Here is a 17,820-nt window from a genome sequence, read left to right on the forward strand (position 1 = left end):
CTGTCTGCCTCGTTTCTCCCCCAAGGGAGCGGTGATGGCCAAATGAAGCTTCTTGAAGCAATGAAGCTTTGCAGCCAATTGGTTCAAAACTTAATGGTGGTTCATTTGGTCTAATGACAGTCGTAGGATGCCGCTGTTAAATAAAAGTGTTACCGGTTAATATCTTTTGGTGTAAATATCCCATAATACAGTGAGGACAGCTGCGGTTTATAGTCCAGTGCAGCTTATCTATGAACAAATGCCATTTTTGTGCCAAATTTGGTGTGTGGCGGCTTATAGTCAGGTGCGCCTTATAATGCGAAAATTACGGTACATGTACATATATGTTCCTTTAATACACTACCGTTCAAAAGTGTGGAGTCTTAGACCCCACACTTTTGAACCGTAGTGTACCCAATGGGATTTTTCATTATGTACACTACTATGTGTACTAAATTCCTGCATACCCACTTGAATCTAAAGTAAATGCCACCATGGCTTGGTCAGAAATTGCGTAAAATGTTTATAAAACAAAGAAAGAAAGAAAGAAACAAACAAAAAAGACACACTTAGTAAATCCAATACAACATTTTTATAACGTCTACCTGAGATGTGTGACAATAAATGAATAGAATCCTCTAAAACTTAAATTAAACCTAAATTTTTCTTAAAAACCCACAAGCTGTTTTCGTATCACTTTTTGCTTGATAATACATTTTTCCATGATAATTATAATGTTTGTACATAGTATCATTTGATGTTTTTAAATAAGGTTTTATATTTATCTGGGTCTGGGTCTTTGAAAAAGACCCAGACAGTGTTATTCAGTTTTTTTTTTTTTTTTTTTTTTTTCTGAATGGGATTCCTTTGGCGCGCCGCGCAGCCCGAACCGCTTGACCGATCGGCACCGTTCAAGTATCGACACGTCCGGAATTTTCGCACAACGTAGGCTTTTTTCAAACGGACCCGAAAAATTTTCCGTTGCGCCGTAAATGGCAATTTTCTGGGAAAAAAAATGCAATTTTCAAAATGTATCTAGTCCTACATTTTTTGACCAAATTACATAATTTAGGTATCAAAAATTCCGGGACGGTGAGGGGCATGAAAGTTGTATACAGAATTTGGAAAAAAATTACGGTTCCCCGGAAATTTGCCAAAAATGTTCCTATTCATTTTTGATGGAAAAAAAAAACGATCGGCACTGTTCAAGTTATCGGCAAGATCAGAATTTTTGTGCGGCGGGAATTTTTCAAACGGCCCCAAAAATTTTCCTGGTTGCCCGTAAATGGCAATTTTTTCAGAAAACAAAAAAGGTTTCAAAATGTATCTAGTCCTACCATTTTTGACCAAATCACATAATTTGGGCATCAAAAATTCCGGGACGGTGAGGGGCATGACGGTGAGGGAAATAAAAGTTGTATACAGAATTTGGAAAAAATTTACGGTTTCCCAGAAATTTGCCAAAAACTTTCATTTCTAATGGGATGATTTCCCATTCACTTCCAATGGGATTTCCAATTGAATTTACATTGTATTGATGCCATTGACGGCCATGTATGTCGAATCTATTGATGCCAATGTACTTGGATTGAATTGACTATATGGATGTCGATGCCACTGACGGCCATGGACGTCCAAAATTTTACCCATTCATTTTCAATGGGGAAAAAACAAAATTTCCCCAAATCAACAGAAAATGACCAGATATCAATAGGACGTGTCCCCCAAACTTCCCCACTTCCGTTGAACCTTATAGAGGGTGATGCCATTTACGTCCATGGACGTCCAAACTTCCCATTCACGTCCAATGGCATTTAATCATGTTTTGTCATTCTATTGATGCCAGTGTACTTGGATTCCATTGATGCCTATGTAAGTTGATACCATTGACGTCCATGGACGTCCAAATTTTTTTCCATTCATTTTCAATGGCAAAAAAAAACAATGTCCCCAAATCAACAGGAAGTGACCTGATATTGTCCCCGAAATGTCCCCGAGCCAACCTGGGCGGGGTTAAGATCTGTATCGCCACAGAGCAAAGACCCAGAGTAATTTCTCCAGAAATGGCAGTTTCTAGTTTTACATAACGCTTTACATTACAATCATGTGTTTACATGATAACTAACACTTAACGTAATAACACTTTTTTGCATAATAATTAACATGTTTTTACTAGGGCTTTCAAATGATTAAAATTTTTAATTGAGTTAATCACAGCTTAAAAATTAATTAATCGTAATTAATCGCAATTCAAACCATCTATAAAATATGCCATATTTTTCTGTAAATTATTGTTGGAATGGAAAGATAAGACACAAGACGGATATATACATTCAACATACTGTCCATAAGTACTGTATTTGTTTATTATAACAATAAATCAACAAGATGGCATTAACATTATTAACATTCTGTCAAAGCGATCCATGGATATAAAGACTTGTAGTTCTTAAAAGATAAATGTTAGTACAAGTTAAAGAAATTTTATATTAAAACCCCTCTTAATGTTTTCGTTTTAATAAAATTTGTAAAATTTTCAAACAAAAAATAAACTAGTAGCTCGCCATTGCTGATGTCAATAATTACACAATGCTCATGGATGGTGCTGAAACCCATAAAATCAGTCGCACCCAAGTGCCAGCACAGGGCGACAAAACACAAAGAAACAAATGGACATGACACTGTCATTTTAATCTGTTTGAGCGGGGCATGTGCGCTAATTGCGTAAAATATTTTAACGTGATTAATTAAAAAATAATAATTACTTGCCCGTTAACGCGATAATTTTGACAGCCCTAGTTTTTACATGACGGTGATCAGGTTTTTACGTGATCACATGATACTAGACTTTTTTTTTTGTTTGTTGTGGCAGCAATATGGTTCGGTAAATAAGTTATTCAAGTTTGAGTCAAAAATAACAAACAATTCATAATAGGGGGCTTTAAATTTGTGGAAAATCAAAATGTTCTCTCAGCGTTTGGATATTGTGGGTGTGAGAGGTATTGTCATCACTGCACTGTAAATCACGCACTGTAGGGTCAACATCAGAGTTGTCTTCATATTACCTACACTGTTGGCAGTTTCTGGATACAACAATGCTATCAACTACAAAACAACTACGCTCCTAGGTGGTCCATTTTGGATTTCCACAGGTGATTGACGCATCGTATGTGTACGTTACGAATGCGTATCACTTTTATAAGACTTCCATGAATGTGAAGGACAGGGATAATGTTCACTATGAGAATGTTGTCATCATGCGTGTGCTCATGGTGAAGGGAAACAGCGCCTCTTTACCCGTTGTGCTCCATACGTTTGTCCTCGGGGGGGCCTTATTTCATGAGCCCGCTGACTTCTTTACTAGGTATCACAGATTGCACTTGACCTTTGCTGCAATTATTGCTTTACTCAGACTACAAATCACCTACATTGCCTTGTGTGACATGTCCTGAAGTATGCAGTACTACGCACACTTCTCACCCCCTTGGAAGTAAGCCATCGATCAAACCCACACTTGACTCCAGACGCCTAAACTAACTTGTCTCCCCAAGTTTTGTTTGTATTCTCTTGACATTCATTGTAGATATTAGACAGTAATTTGACTTTGAGAATTTCCATGTGCCAGATTAACGCAGGAATTGACTCATCGGCTAATATTGACGGGGATAACATCAACGGCAGGGGATGGCAGGGATCTTTTTCTGTCACACTCCCAGTTAAGATTGACTGGACATCATTCTGGAGCTGATTTTCCATAGAAAGTACTCTGACAGCAACATGAAGGAGCCCAGAAATGGCCCAAAGTCAACAAGAAGTGACCTGGAAATACCCCCAAATTAACAAGGAAGTAACCCAGAAATGCCCCAAAATAAACACAAAGTGACCCTGCCAATACGATATCTGTCGTACCCGCCATAGGCAGAGTTTGACTTTTGGGGCAAGGAGGGCACAACATGTTGATGACCCTGAAAGGCAGTGTCAACAATGAAATTAACTTACAAGAATAATTATAATAAAAAGTTGACAATGAGTGTTTTTTATTTCCCATCATTCTTGAGGGGAATTCTAAATCAGGCTGCTTAGGCAATACTTTTCGCCAAGATCATCATCCATTGAATATGGTACGCCCACCGGTGTTGTGCAAATGTAGTTACCCCAGTCAAAACTTCTATCCTCTGGGCAGAGCCATATGGAGGTAGATTTGTGTCTTTGTTATTAAATTTAAAAAAAAAGTTGCTTCAAAAAAAAAAAAAAAAAAAAAAAAAAAAAAAAAGTTGCTTCAACCCCCCCCCCCCCCCCCCAAAAAAGTGTTTGAGTGCAAAAAATTTGAAACTCATAAAACAAAACAAAAAAAAAGTGTTTTTATTTATTTAACTTTTTTTGATTGAAGTTAAGTTGTTTTGTGTTTGGTCCACATCTTGGCTGGGACATTTTTGTCTTTATTATTCAATCAAAAAATAAGTTGCTTCAAAAAAATAGATTTTCAAAAAGAAAAATCACTTCAATCAAAAAAAAAAAAAAAAAAAAGAAAAATGCGAAATGTTTTCGAACGCGAAAAAATATTTGAGATTGAAAAATTTGCACGTGAACACTTAATTTTTCATTGAAAAAGTTTTCTTTGATTGAAGAAATCCTTTTTGTGTTTGGGCCATGATATGATTAGGACATTTGTGTCTAAATCATTCAATCAAAAGTTGCTTCAATCAAAAAAAAAAAAAAAAAATTTCAATCAAAGAAAAAACATTAAAAATTTTTTTTTTTTTTTCTAATATATATTTTAGATTATATGCAAAGCGAATGACTGTCTAAGGTGGTCAAAAATAATTTTGACACATTATAAAAATATATTTTTTGTTGTTCATTTCATTCATTTTTGTTGCAGTTTTATTGTTTTACAAATTTTATATTTATAGGAAAGTCAATTACATGCAATGACACTTTTCGGCCACCCAGAAAACGAGCATTAATCCGTTTTTTCCAATATCAGTTTATTGAACCTAAATTGAAAAACAAAATACGTCCAATATTTGTGTTTTCCACGACGTTCGCTTTGTAATGAGCCGAAGACAATGATGTTCTTATAAATGAATATTATGCTGCTACTGCTACAGCAGGGTGTTATTCACTTTGTTGAAGAACATTGTGTTCCGGGTCACAGCTCATTTTAAAACTGAACTTGGCGCAAAACAAATCTTGGACGTATTTTGTCATTCGACTTCAGTAAACTGACAATGGAAAAATGGATAAAGGCTCGTTTTCCATTACTGAATTACCAGTTTTTAACCGGGAAACAGGAGACTATTCATTTCTTGATTTTTGCTAACACACATAAAAACAAAAAACAGAATTGGGCCCTTTTTCCAATTTTTGTTTTCCAAAATTAGAAGGAAAAATGAATGGCCAAAAGGTACATGGACCCATATCCTATTGCACCGGGGTCCTCAATAAGCGGACTGCTGTCCACAACCGGACCAGGGCACACCTCTCTGCGGACCCACCGACGAACGAAAAAAACCAAGCTTGTCATTTATGTTCAGAAGAAGTAAACATTTTGCACGTTTTCTTTTTTTGTCCAGCAGTGTTTTACAGTTACAAAATGTGCTGTCAATAGTTATTGTTTGCACCTTAATGACAGATGTTGTCAATTATTTAATGTACATGCGTAAACATTGTACTTGCATTTTTTTGGGGTTATTATTATTTTTTTGGTATTTTTATTTTTTGTATTTTTATTTTAAGTCAAAAAAATGTTTTGTTAATTTATTTTTATTTAATCAGAATGTTCATTACATTTTTGTTTGGTCAAAAGAAAACTACCTTTACCACCTTCGACCTGCCTTGTACATGACCGACATTAATAAACGGACCCATGCTTGTATGAAAAAAAATAAATCTCGACCTTCAAGATTTGTATTTGAGGACCCCTGCTATAGCATATCCCATTTCATAGGAATCGTAATGTCCTAATGTATCCCGCTGGCGTAATTTGCTATTCAGGATTGAGGACAGGTCAAGCAATTACAGGACAAATAGAATGGATGCGACAGATAATGCAAGCGTGACAGGTAGTGTACTGATATGCAGAGGTGGGTAGTAACATGTTACATTTACTCCGTTACATTTACTTGAGTAACTTTTAGAGAAAAATGTATTTCTAGTAGTTTTACAAAGCCATACTTTTTACTTTTAGTCGGGTAGGTATGTGAACAAGAAACAATATTCTTTCTCCACTACTTCTGGGCTACACTAGTCATTACATTTTTCCTTTTTAATCTACATATTAGATATTTACCTTTTTCCTTGCCAGAGATGCCAACAGTGGCTCTACTCGTTTCACCAATGAGACATCTCAACAATAATCACATGACTACTCCAATCAAACTCAAACTTGCTGTTCTATGATCACGCCAGCCTGTTCAATCACACGGTGTCTTAGAAGCACCTTTAAAAAATTAAGTATTTGACACAGAGCGCCACGGTCAACATGACTCCATTTTAATCTCCCAACTTTTATTTGCCACCGATTGACCCCAGATAACCGGAGATATGATCCTTTTAGTTTTATATTAGGAAATGTTTTCTCCACGAGAGGGCACTCATGCTCATTTGACGAATAATGTTTAATTTATGTAAATTTTTCTTTCGCCAGAATTGAATGATTTTTTTTGTTTGTTATTTCTTTGGCTTAAAGTGGTTATGGAATAGGTTATAGTACAGTTTAATAATAACAGTTCATATAGATAACTTTGTGGTGAGGAAAAAAAATACTGTTGTTTAAAAAAAAAAAAATCTAACAGTGTTAGCAATTACTCACAATGTTACTCATTACTTGAGTGCTTGTCTGACAAAATACTTTTTTACTTGTACTTCAGTAGGTTTTTTTGGATGACTACTTCTCCTGTTACAACCCTTAGCAAAAAGTATGGAATCACCAGTCTCGGACGAGCACTCACCCAGACATTTTATCATGTAGCACAAACTCAGATAAAAAGCTTGAAAAAATAATGAATTCGTTCAAAAGTGCAACTCTTTAGCATTCAGAAACACTAAAAGAACTTAATAAAAAACTTTGTGGTGGTCAGTAAATGTTAATTTTATAGAGCAGGTGCAGGGAAATATATATGGGATCACTCCATTCTGAGGAAAAAAATATGGAATCATAAGAAACAAACAAAGAAATAACAATCAAAACACATCTCTAGTATTTAGTAACACCACCTCGAACTTTTATGACAGCTTGCAGTCTTTGAGGCATGGGCTTGATGAGTATTCTTCATCAATTTAGTGCCAACTCTCTTTGATTGTGGTTTCCAGATCATCCCTGCAGGTCAGAGCCTTGCTGAGGACCATTAAAAAAAAAATTCCACCACAGGTTATGAATAGGGTTGAGATCTGGGCTACCTTGTCCAATGCAGATTCTTGACTCTTGACAAGGTGATAATGCTGGAACGTTTGTTTGGTGCTGTTCCAGTGAGATTTACAAAGATGACTGCCTGAAGAAGACATCAAAATTCCCTCAGTCCTTGATGATATGGGGCTGCATGTCAGGCAAAGGCACAGGGGAAATGGCTGTGGTTAAAACTTCAATAAATGGTCACGTTTACATTGAAATTTTAGACAGCTTTCTTAACCCTTCAATTGAAAATGTTATTTTCCAAGATGACAATGCATCAGGCTGAACAGATCTAAAACTGTTAAAGCATTCCTTGGAGAAAGACTCATCCAGTCATTTGCCACGTTTACATGGAGCCAACTATTCCAATTACAATCGGAATATTTGTTCAAACCGAATAAATGTGTTCCATATAAATACCTCATTCGGAATGAACAGGCCCAAACCAAATGGAATTTCATTCCGATTCACAGGGGTGGAATATTCCTTTTCCCAAACCGATTAGAAGTAAAATTATATCATGTAAACAGGGAAGCGGAATGGTGTCTGGTTGCGTTCTTTCTGCACATGCTCCGTACTGACGTGGTGACGTCACTTTGTGACGTAAGTAACGTCACTTGCAACATGGCTTCCAAGCACAGCGCACCTAATTGGAGTCCGGCGGAAAGATTGTATTTAATTCAAACTTTAAAAGAATTGAATATAATTGCTCGCTTAGACGGGCGTAAAACGAGGAACAGTGAACTATTTAAAAAAGTTCACGAGAGGTTACACGAAGCCGGAATAGACCGGAGCGTTGACCAGATTAGAAACCGGTGGAAAACCGGCTACTACAAGGCAAAAGAGCAAAACAGCAGAAGCGGATACGACCCCACAAACACAACACGTGGGTTAAAGTTAAAACAGCAGCACTCCGACGATCGATCTCCATGTTTTGCAACGTGACGCTTTGTTTTGATTAAACTGCGCATGTCAGACGGCAGTTGTCAAACGTCCTTTCGGAATAAAGGCAGTCACATGTAAACGCTGGATCGGAATAGATGAAGTGACATGTAAACAGCTGATCTGAAATTTCCATTCGGAATGATTTGAATCGGTATGAATAAAAGTCAGCATGTAAACGTGGCTAATGTCATGGCCTGCAAATAGCACAAATCTCAACCCCATTGATAACCTGTGGTGGAAATATAAAAAATTGGTCCACAGCAAGGCTCCGACCTGCAAGGATGATCTGGCAACTGCAATCAAAGAGCGTTGGCACCAAATTGATGAAGAATACTCATCAAGTCCATGCCTCAGAGACTGTAAGCTGTCATAAAAGCCAGAGGTGGTGCAACTAAATACTAGAGATGTGTTTTGCTTGGTATTTCTTTGTTTGTTTCTCACAGTTCCATATTTTTTCCTCAGACTGGAGGGATTCCATATATATATTTCCCTGCACTTGCTCTATAAAATTACCATTTACTGACCACCACAATGTTTTTTTTTTTATTTCTTTTAGTATTTCTGAATGCTAAAGAGTTTCACTTTTGAACTAATTCATTATTTTTTCATGCTTTTTATCTTATATATATACAGTGGGGAGAACAAGTATTTGATACACTGCCAATGGGAAAACCCATTGGCAGTGTATCAAATACTTGTTCTCCCCACTGTATATATATATATTTTTTTTCACGCTTTTTATCTGAGTTTTTTCTACATGATAAAATGTCTGAGTGAGTGCTCGTCCAGGACTGGTGATTTCATACTTTTTGCTAGGGGTTGTACTTGAGTAATATTATTTGGAAGTAACGCTACTGTTATTGAGTCAAATTTTTGACTGCTCTACCTACCTCTGCTGATAGGCCCGAAATTAATAGAAACGGACACGGAAACGCCCCAAAATGAATAGGAAAGACCCAAAATCGAAAGTAAGTGACGCAGAAATGCTGCAAAATCAACAATGGACCTGCTATCAACAGAAGGTGACCTGGATATACTTCAAAATCGAAAGGAAATGACCTAGAAATGCCCCAAATCAACAGGAAGTGATCTGGAATTGGATAAAAATGACAAGAGGAGACCCAGAAATGCCCCAAAATTAACAGGAAGTTACCCAAAATAAACATGAAGTAACCAGTGGGAGTTTCCTGACCACCAGAGCAAAGAATCACCATGCAATTCCTCCAGAAATGGTATTTTCTCAATTCTTGAAGATATTTCAATTTGGATGTTGCCAAACTGTTCAGCCCTGGTAGATGCAAGCAGCAGAGAGAATGTGTTGGCTTTGTTCTTCTTTTCGCAGACTTTCCTCCAGGAATTTCCCCAGGTTTTGGCGCAATATGCTGTCTGGTCACCTTTTGAGTTGAGCCGCTTCGGTGTTTTACGAGCTGTGCGTACACTGCGAGTGTTTGATGTTATATGTGTTAAGAGTTCTCAGAAGGTGTGTGTGGGTTTTTTGTTTTGTGGACGCATCCTATATGGGGTCCGGTGTAAGTCAGGCATTTTTAAGCGAAACTTGACAGCTGCCTTTTACTGCCCCGGGGGGTAATAAACAGCTAGGGAGGGGTAGTTATTTATCCCTTTTATTAGGGCAGGAGGTAGAGGGGGACTTTATTGGGGTCACACTGTAACTGCACACAGCTGTAAGGCAAAAAGAAAGAATGAGGGAGATAGTTTGAAAGAGGAAAGGAAGCTGTTTTAGCGTCACTAAATTCCTCGCTAACAACCCCCATGTCATTTCTAGTTGGTGTGAATGGTGTCATAAGACCTCCGAGTGATCCATCATTCTTCCAAGCCCGTTTTCTTCTTCCCTTATAACGACCTTCTCCCCTTGTTAAGCACATCTGCTGTCAATCAGCTGTACTTTGTAATCCTGTTGGCATTTCCTGCCAACGGGGACACGCCCACTTGACCTTGACTCCCTGACCACTTGACCGGCGCGTTCCCCGAAACGTTTCTATCAAGTCACCTTACCTTGGTTACAATCGGATCAGATACAAGCGAGAAAGTCAACAAGTAGCATGTCTTATATTGCATTTTCTAAGACTAAAAAACAAAACTAACTGCTGTAAATTTATTCTAAATCAACTGTGAGTAAACCACAATGTAATCACCAATATTTTTAGTATTCATGCTTTTGTGACACATTTGTTTGGAAGCATGCTATGAGATTTTTCAAATATACAGTGGGGCAAATAAGTATTTAGTCAACCACTAATTGTGCAAGTTCTCCCACTTGAAAATATTTGAGAGGCCTGTAATTGTCAACATGGGTAAACAATAAGCATCTGCTTTTCCCGTCTTTCCTTGTCTGTCTTCGTCTTTCCTTCGGGTAAAAATTCCACACTCTGAAACTGTCAATGATTTTGATGATGATGACAATGACAATAAATTCATCCATCCATCCATCCATCCATCCATCCATCCATCCATCCATCCATCCATCCATCCATCCATCCATCCATCCATCCATCCATCCATCCATCCATCCATCCATCCATCCATCCATCCATCCATCCATCCATCCATCCATCCATCCATCCATCCATCCATCCATCCATCCATCCATCCATCCATCCATCCATCCATCCATCCATCCATCCATTCATTCATTCAAACCTCAACCATGAGAGACAGAATGTGGAAAAAAACCCACAGAAAATCACATTGTTTGATTTTTAAATAATTTATTTGCTAATCATGGTGGAAAATAAGTATTTGGTCAATACCAAAAGTTCATCTCAACACTTTGTTATGTACCCTTTGTTGGCAATACAGAGGCCAAACGTTTTCTCTAACTCTTCACAAGCTTTTCACACACTGTTGCTGGTATTTTGGCCCATTCCTCCATGCAGATCTCCTCTAGAGCAGTGATGTTTTGGGGCTGTCGTTGGGCAACACGGACTTTCAACTCCCTCTACAGATTTTCTATGGGGTTGAGATCTGGAGACTGGCTAGGCCCCTCCCAAAAAAAAAAAAACAACAACAGAAAATCACATTGTTTGATTTTTAAGGAATTTATTTCCAAATTAGAGTGGAAAATAAGTATTTGGTCACCTAAAAACAAGCAACATTTCTGGCTGTCAAAGAGTTCTAACTTCTTCTAACGAGGTCTAACGAGGCTCCACTCGTTACCTGTATTAATTGGACCTGTTTTAACTCATTATCATAAAAAAACACCTGTCCACAACTTCAGTCAGTCACACTCCAAACTCCACTATGGCCAAGACCAAAGAGCTGTCGAAGGACACCAGAGACAAAATTGTAGACCTGCACCAGGCTGGGAAGACTGAATCTGCAATAGGTAAAACGCTTGGTGTAAAGAAATCAACTGTGGGAGCAATGATCAGAAAATGGAAGACATACAAGACCACTGATAATCTCCCTCGATCTGGGGCTCCATGCAAGATCTCACCCCGTGGCGTCAAAATGATAACAAGAACGGTGAGCAAAAATCCCAGAACCACACGGGGGGACCTAGTGAATGATGTACAGAGAGCTGGGATCACAGTAACAAAGGCTACTATCAGTAACACAATGCGCCGCCAGGGACTCAAATCCTGCACTGCCCGACGTGTCCCCCTGCTGAAGAAAGCACACGTCTAGGCCCGTCTGCGGTTCACTAGAGAGCATTTGGATGATCCAGAAGAGGACTGGGAGAATGTGTTATGGTCGGATGAAACCAAAATAGAACTTTTTGGTAGAAACACAGGTTCTCGTGTTTGGAGGACAAGAATACTGAATTGCACCATACCCACTGTGAAGCATGGGGGTGGAAACATCATGCTGTTTATCTGCAAAGGGACCAGAACGAGTGATCTGTGTAAAGGAAAGAATGAATGGGGCCATGTATCGAGAGATTTTGAGTGAAAATCTCCTTCCATCAGCAAAGGCATTGAAGATGAGACGTGGCTGGGTCTTTCAGCATGACAATGATCCCAAACACACAGCCAGGGCAACAAAGGAGTGGCTACGTAAGAAGCATTTCAAGGTCCTGGAGGGGCCTAGCCAGTCTCCAGATCTCAACCCCATAGAAAATTTGTGGAGGGAGTTGAAAGTCCGTGTTGCCCAACGACAGCCCGAAAAAACATCACTGCTCTAGAGGAGATCTGCATGGAGGAATGGGCCAAAATACCAGCAGCAGTGTCTGAAAAGCTTGTGAATAGTTACCGAAAACGTTTGGCCTCCATTATTGCCAACAAAGGGTACATTACAAAGTATTGAGATGAACTTTAGTATTGACCAAATACTTATTTTCCACCATGATTTGCAAATAAATTCTTTAAAAATCAAACAATGTGATTTTCTGTTTTTTTTTTTTATCCACATTCGGTCTCTCATGGTTGAGGTTTACCCATGTTGACAATTACAGGCCTCTCTAATATTTTCAAGTGGGAGAACTTGCACAATTAGTGGTTGACTAAATACTTTTGTGCCCCACTGTATGCTTTTAGATTAATAACGTTTGGGAAACTAGATTAAATTCACACCTGAGACCGTTGCCAGGCAACTGATACAGACTCCCTGATGTTAATGGTTCTTCAGCTCTTTACAAGTGGTTATTAGGTTTTTTTCTACACATTTGCTTTTTCTGAATGGCGACAACCTAGTAAATGGACAGATTCTTGTTGGCTAATTAGAGTTGATCTTAAGTCGAACTAGAGGCTCAACCATCTGGCTGTGTTCGGAAGGGGACTTAAGAGGACAAAGGGTCACAACTTGCTAGCAGCTTACTCAACTTCTGTTTCCACTTCCAAAAGATTCTTTTGTTGTGTCCTTGAAGATTTTCCTCCTTGTCATTTTTGCGTGAATGAAAATAAAAAATGAGTTTATATTTAGCTATTGCAGTGGAAAACAATCAATCCCAAGACTGAACTGCTGCAAGAACTGTCAGAAAAACTTTTATGACAGCATGACCAATGCTTTAAATAACATTTAACATTACTGAATGTCTTTTAAATGTAAACAGATGTCAGCAGTCTAATACTGTATGAATTCCTCAAAATCAATAAAACACTCTTCAAACACCCTAACTTTAAAGTCAATTGGGGAGTGGTAATAAATATTGTTTCCTCCCACATCAGCCTATCACTGCCACTGTGTAAGATAAACTCAACCATTAATGTTATGTAAAACGTGCATGTACACATACTGAAACACGATCGTTTAATCACAGAAGAACAGATATAAATCCCTGTATTTGCAAGAGCAGTTGAGACCAAGGCTAAACCTCCAATTTTACAAAAAAAGACTGGAAGTGAAAAAGCCTGCAGCCCCAGACATTGGCTACTTGGTCTGGTTCCGCCGGTTTTAAAACAAGAGCATTTTACATTGACACTCCATTCTGAACTATCTGATTTCAAAATATGCATGTTTAAAACTTGGTTCAAACTTTGAATTTGGACTGTATGGTCACATAAGTGCTTCATGACAACTGTACAGAGGTGAATTCTTTTGCACCGCAATCATAATTTTCATTTGAATTAATTTAGTCCTACCTGATCCCTTTCTCATCTACAGTGGGGCAAATAAGTATTTAGTCAACCACGAATTGTGCAAGTTCCCCGACTTGAAAAGATTAGAATGGCCTGTGATTGTCAACATGGGTAAACCTCAACCATGAGAGACAGAATGTTGAGAAAAAAACCCAGAAAATCACTTGATTTTTAAATATTTTTTTTCCAAATTAGAGTGGAAAATAAGTATTTGGTCACCTACAAACAAGCAAAATTTCTGGCTGTCAAAGAGGTCTAACTTCTTCTAACGAGGTGCCACTCATTACCTCTTTTAATGGCACCTGTTTTAACTCATTATCGGTATAAAAGACACCTATCCACAACTTCAGTCAGTCACACTCTAAACTCCACTATGGCCAAGACCAAAGAGCTGTCGAAGGACACCAGAGACAAAATTGTAGACCTGCACCAGGCTGGGAAGACTGAATCTGCAATAGGTAAAACGCTTGGTGTAAAGAAATCAACTGTGGGAGCAATTATTAGAAAATGGAAGACATACAAGACCACTGATAATCTCCCTCGATCTGGGGCTCCATGCAAGATCTCACCCCGTGGCGTCAAAATGATAACAAGAACGGTGAGCAAAAATAATGGAGGAGAAATAATACTGAATTGCATCCGAAGAACACCATACCCACTGTAAAGCATGGGGGTGGAAACACCATGCTTTGGGGCTGTTTTTCTGCAAAGGGTCCAGGACAACTGATCTGTGTAAAGGAAAGAATGAATGGGGCCATGTATCGAGAGATTTTGAGTGAAAATCTCCTTCCATTAGCAAGGGCATTGAAGAAGAGACGTGGCTGGGTCTTTCAGCATGACAATGATCCCAAACACACAGCCAGGGCAACAAAGAAGTGGCTTCGTAAGAAGCATTTCAAGGTCCTGGAGTGACCTAGCCAGTCTCCAGATCTCAACCCCATAGAAAATCTGTGGAGGGAGTTGAAAGTCCGTGTTGCCCAACGACAGCCCCAAAACATAACTGCTCTAGAGGGGGTCTGCATGGAAGAATGGGCCAAAAAACCAGCAACGGTGTGTGAAAAGGTTGTGAAGAGTTACAGAAAACGTTTGGCCTCCGTTATAGCCAACAAAGGGTACATAACAAAGTATTGTTATGAACTTTGGTATTGACCAAATACTTATTTTTCACCATGATTTGCAAATAAATTCTTTAAAAATCAAACAATGTGATTTTCTGTCCCCCCCCCCCCCCCCACACACACACACATTCTGTCTCTCATGGTTGAGGTTTACCCATGTTGACAATTACAGGCCTCTCTAATATTTTCAAGTGGGAGAACTTGCACAATTAGTGGTTGACTAAATACCTATTTGCCCCACTGTGTAATTTCTTTTTTCCTCTACACAAGTAACAAATGTTGCTTCGAGGCAAGCACAATTCAAAATTTTGAAATGTAACTGTGGGTTCAGTTTCTGTCTGAGTTTTTTCCGAGCACCAAGATGACATTACCAAAACCGGACTTTGCCTTAGCGCAAGCAACTAGCATGAATTTTTCTTGCTTCATGTCCAGTAAATGAGGATGTGCTGACTCAGTGCAGCTATTCGCACTTATTCACTTCCCACTAGTACATCTAACTAAAGATATAAGCACCTCTGATTCATCATCAATTACTAAACTCACTTGTTGTCTTCCAAACAAATAACGAAACTATTGGAGTCTCTCATCGCACGTTTCATTGAGGTGTGTATATTTTTGCCACTTCACTTGATCCGCATTATAAAGAGCATTACTTACAGTATATGTTAGAATAATGTAGCTATACCCGTGAGACACTGTTCAGTGCTGCTGTTCTCGATGATGTGTGGAGGAACAGATGTCAGTGTGGTAAAGCAGAGAAGCTACTTTACATCAGAAAAAAACTAGCACTTTAGCTCAAGAAATAAAATGGGCTTTTCTGCAGGTTATATACTCGGGTTGTTCCGATCATGTTTTTTTCCTCCCGATCCGATCCCGATCGTTTTGGTTTGAGTATCTGCCGATCCCGATATTTCCCGATCCAATTGCTTTTTTTTGCTCCCGATTCAATTCCAATCATTCCCGATAATTTTTCCCGATCATATACACTTTGGCAATGCATTAAGAAAAAAATGAATAAAACTCGGACAAATATATACATTCAACATACAGTACATAAGTACTGTATTTGTTTATTGTGACAATAAATCCTCAAGATGGCATTTACATTATTAACATTCTTTCTGTGAGAGGGATCCACGGATAGAAAGACTTGTAATTCTTAAAGGATAAATGTGACTTTGTATATTGTGACTAAAATTGCCATCTAGTGTATTTGTTGAGCTTTCAGTAAATGATACTGTAGTCATTTAACTGTTCTGCCCAAATGCATGATGGGAAGTGGAACCATGACTGTGCATAGTGGTACCAATTGTTATATACTCTCTACGTCGGGAAATAACATAGGGTGTTAAGAAAAAGATCAATTATTACCTTTCTTTATTTTTTTTTTTTATTTTTCTTTATTTTTATTTTTTATTCACTTTGCTTCCAACGACATTTCTAATCGTAGGGAGAGGGATTGTAAGGCTTTAGCCAATTAAAAAAAGGCTCTAAAGGCTGCCAATATTCATTCTACTCATTTTACGCTGCCTTTTAGCTCTATATACAGGTAAAACGGCGCCATTACAGATTGAACGCAACAATGCGTGAGTGGGTCGTGCAGCGCATGCGTTAATTGCATTAAATATTTTAACGTGATAAATTAAAAAACAAAAAATTAATTACCACCGTTAACGGGATAAATTTGATAACCCTACCTTAAGCCTAAACTAAAGACTCTGGATGAGTGTGACATATTATGTCTGTAACGTTAAATACAATTAGAAAACGATTTAATTAAAATATATATATATATATAAAAAAAGGTATGTCCGATATTTTTTTGCCGATTCCGACACTTTGAAAATGACGTGATCGGACCCGATTGATCGGGATGCCGATCGATCGGGATCTCTTTTATATACTGTACAATAGATGCCACATTCAACATTTAAGTTTGTATTTAATTAGGGCCCAAGCACTTCGCGTGCGAAGGCCCTATTGTTCTTCGAAGGATTATTATTTTTGTTTCATGGCAAATGAAAATGGCCAATTTGAAGGCCTGAACATGCTCAAAAACTCACCAAAATTTGCAAATATATGCGGCTTCGCGTAAATTTCGATAATTTAGCAACGTAAAAAAAAAAAAAAAAAAATCAAGAAATGGCTCAGTGGCGCCCCCTTGCAAGTTTAAAAATGCCCTTTCCTTTGATGTATTTCAATTTAGAGCGATGAAATTTGGGGAATGGATATGTTGTCCAGACCCGCTTAAAAAAGTCTGCAGCACCCATATTCCAAACCCAACAGGAAATCGGGTATTTTGGATTGAATGTTGAAAAACATGCCATTTTACTCGAAAACCAGGGTGCATGTTTCAGACCATCGCGCCGAGCCAGTACGTTGGATCTTCCTCAAAATTGGTGTAAGGCTTCATGAGACATATGAGATATTAAGTTATGAAAATGGTGAGTTTTCGTCCACGGGCCTGACCTGGGCGGGGTACCAAAGTCGGGTGTTTTTTGGCAACGCGCCAAATTCAGTAAATGACTACTAACTTCCTGATACAAGGTGTAATCTTTTTCATATTTGGCTTGCGTGTAAGGTGTCTTAACCTGAACACGACTGCATTGAAATATTTTCCATCAGGCCTGGCGCCCCCTTGCGGGAAGAGGAAACTGCCTTTTTTACGAGAAAGGCTGCTCCTCCTTGGGAAAAAAAATAATTGACCTCAAACCTGCATCAGGGGAGCCTTAAGACATGTCTTTAGGTATCTGATGAAAAATATTGAGTTTTCGTTGATGTAGTAGTACCCAAACAGGAAAGTGAAAAGACCCTCGGCATTTTGTCTCAAAATGGGCAATTTCAAGGTCTG

The sequence above is a fragment of the Corythoichthys intestinalis genome, chromosome 4, assembly GCF_030265065.1.
Source record: "Corythoichthys intestinalis isolate RoL2023-P3 chromosome 4, ASM3026506v1, whole genome shotgun sequence".
NCBI lineage: Eukaryota > Metazoa > Chordata > Actinopteri > Syngnathiformes > Syngnathidae > Corythoichthys > Corythoichthys intestinalis.